Source organism: Pteropus vampyrus, unplaced genomic scaffold (assembly GCF_000151845.1).
Source record: "Pteropus vampyrus isolate Shadow unplaced genomic scaffold, Pvam_2.0 Scaffold68, whole genome shotgun sequence".
In the NCBI taxonomy this organism is placed as follows: Eukaryota; Metazoa; Chordata; class Mammalia; order Chiroptera; family Pteropodidae; genus Pteropus; species Pteropus vampyrus.
Genome location: NW_011888849.1, coordinates 706,495 through 709,182, shown reverse-complemented (window position 1 = coordinate 709,182; position 2,688 = coordinate 706,495). Strand labels below are relative to the sequence as shown.

At 38.4% G+C, this 2,688-nt stretch overlaps 1 pseudogene; it reads right to left on the bottom strand.

The window, feature by feature from the left end:
- Positions 1-861: 861 nt before the first annotated feature.
- Positions 862-980, bottom strand: LOC111740841 (annotated as a pseudogene).
- Positions 981-2,688: the final 1,708 nt, after the last annotated feature.

Here is a 2,688-nt window from a genome sequence, read left to right as displayed (position 1 = left end):
AAAGAGCTAAGCATAAAGGAAAAAAATAAATTAAGGACTTCTGTTCATTTACAACAATTTAAAATGAAAAGTTAAGTCACAGAGTGGGAGAAAATATTGCAGTATGCATATTCCACAAATTATCAAATTATATAAAGACCTTTAAAAATCATTAAGTAAAAGGCAGAAACTCAATAGAAAAATTAGCCAAAGACTTGAACGGACAGTTCACACACACACCAAAAAATAAATAAATAAATAAAGATATCTAAGTGGCCAATGCACATGAAACAAAGTGTCCATCTTTACTAGTTATCAGAGAAATGTAAATTAAGAACACAGTTACACACCCACCAAAATGGCTAAATGAAAAAGAAAAATCTAGTGCTGATGAAGATATGGCATGACTATAGTTCTTGTATGCTGCCAGTGGGAGTGTAAATTGGTACAACCACCTTGGAAAAGATGTTCAATAGTACCTACTAATATGGAACATATACATCCTATTTCTCATATATTCCACTCTCCAGCATATTTCGAACAGAATAGTGTACATATGTTCATCAAAAGACTCATTCTACAAAGCATTAGTTATAAATAACAACAATATTTATGTCAAAAACTAGAAGCAACTGAAATGTCTTATCAGCAGTAATCTATCTGTTATAAGTTAGGACAGTGGTTTTCCTGATGGGTGTTAAGGGAAGGTGACTGGAAGTGGGCACAAGACAGTGGTGGTGGTCGGGGGGGATGGTGCTTCTAAGGAAATGGGAATGTTCTATCTCTTTTTTTTTTTTTAAGTGAGGCAACGCTTGGTTGACCTCATAGATGGCAAGGACCTTGTCATCTTACAATCCCTTATCTTTTTTTTTTTACTTTTTGTGCCTACAGCACCTGGTCTTCCTAGGTGGTCTCCCATCCAAGTACTAACCAGGCCTGCCCCTGCTTAGCTCGTGAGACCAGACAGGATCAGGCTCGTTCAGGGTAGCATGGCTATAGACTGGGAATGTTCTTAATCCTGGCATTCAGTACATGAATGGTTCATTTACACCTATGATTTGTGCATTTTTATGTATGTATGTTATACTTCAATAGAAAGTTTATACTTAAAAATTTAACTCTTCCTAGAGATTTTGAAAACTTTGACTCCAACTGGTAAATGGAAGTGTTGGCAATTAAAGCAATTTCAGGTGTGACAGAATAGGTTGGGGAGTAGATAGGTGGGATTTCCTGGGGCCTTGGAAATTATGCCACATAAATGCTTACATAGTCAAAGACAAATTTCCTGTAAGCACTGAGATGGAGGCAGACAAGGGGCTCTGTAAGTATTGAGAAAGACTCTAGTCAGCACCCAAAGTACTGAAAGCGCCCAGGCCTTGAAAACTTGGCAAGGTCAGCTTGTACTTCTTATACATTTAAAAGCCAGGATCTGGCAGAAGGCAGGTCCACAACCTCTGTTCAGTCCATGAATAGAGACACAGTCTAATAGCCATCTTTTGCCAGGTCAGTCACTTGCTTGTGTGAGTGCCTGGAGGAGGATGCCAGAGCACGATTATTGTGATTAGGTGAACACTTGGAAGCAAAATGGAAAGACAGCAATATGCCAATTAGTCAAATGAATTGATTGCCATTTTTAGGTCTGTTCCCAGGAGGCGAGAACCGAGACAGGATGTCTATAAAACCCCTCTTGGAGGCAGTTGTGGATAAAGAGCTTTGTGATTAAAAGATAGGGAGACACTTACCAGGTCAGATGAGATGAGAAGCAGAGACCAGAAACACTAAATATTTCCGGAAAACTGATGCTCTAATTTTTTGTCATTTAATATCTATGGGTATAAAGATTTCATGCCTCACTCAGCAATGTGCAAAGTGGAGAGACTCATGAGAATAATTAAGGTTGATAGATACTATATCTCTGGATCCATCTTCAAGGACTGTCTGGCCTGGGCCTATAATAATGGAAAAGATATAATCCCCTGCATCAAGGTTCAAGCTCTAGGTGGGACACAGACACAAAAATAGGTCATTATGCTACAGTGTTGTGGGCAGTGATACGGATAGTTCCAGAAGGCTATGGAAATACCACGGAGGAGCTCCTAGCCCTGAGAGAAGGAAAAGAGGAAACACTTGGGAGACGGAAGACTTCATGTTCATGTTCAAAATGGTTAAACCACAGGTTTAACTCTGTGCTACAAATTGCACTGACTTTGCATCACAAGGGAAGGGAGGTATATCCTCCTAGGCCTGCCATATTCGACAATGACCCAGAGCTTCTTTTTCTTATAAGGTATAAGCAAGCACCAAGTAGAAGTTGACCATATCACATGATTTTATAATTTAGGAACACAAGTTAACCAGGTAGAGAGTGTGCTGGTATAATCAAGTAAAATGTCCAGTGAACTGGGTCTGCTACATATTTAAAGATACACGTCATCATTACTATGTGGTAGGCAGTTAGATGTAAATAGTAAGCAATTTTCCTAAATGATGCCTTAATTAACATATTCCCTGAAAGTAAAACTCTTTGATTAGTTGTACTGAAGGTGATAATTGGTGGTAGGATTTTTAAAAAATACGTAAACACACACAAATAACATAAATGACTGAATAGAAAAACAGTGGTAAACAAGAGATAGAGAGCTCATCCCTCTCTTTACTTTAGCTGAATCAAAGCAACAGCACCATAAGTAATACCTGGATCATAAATAG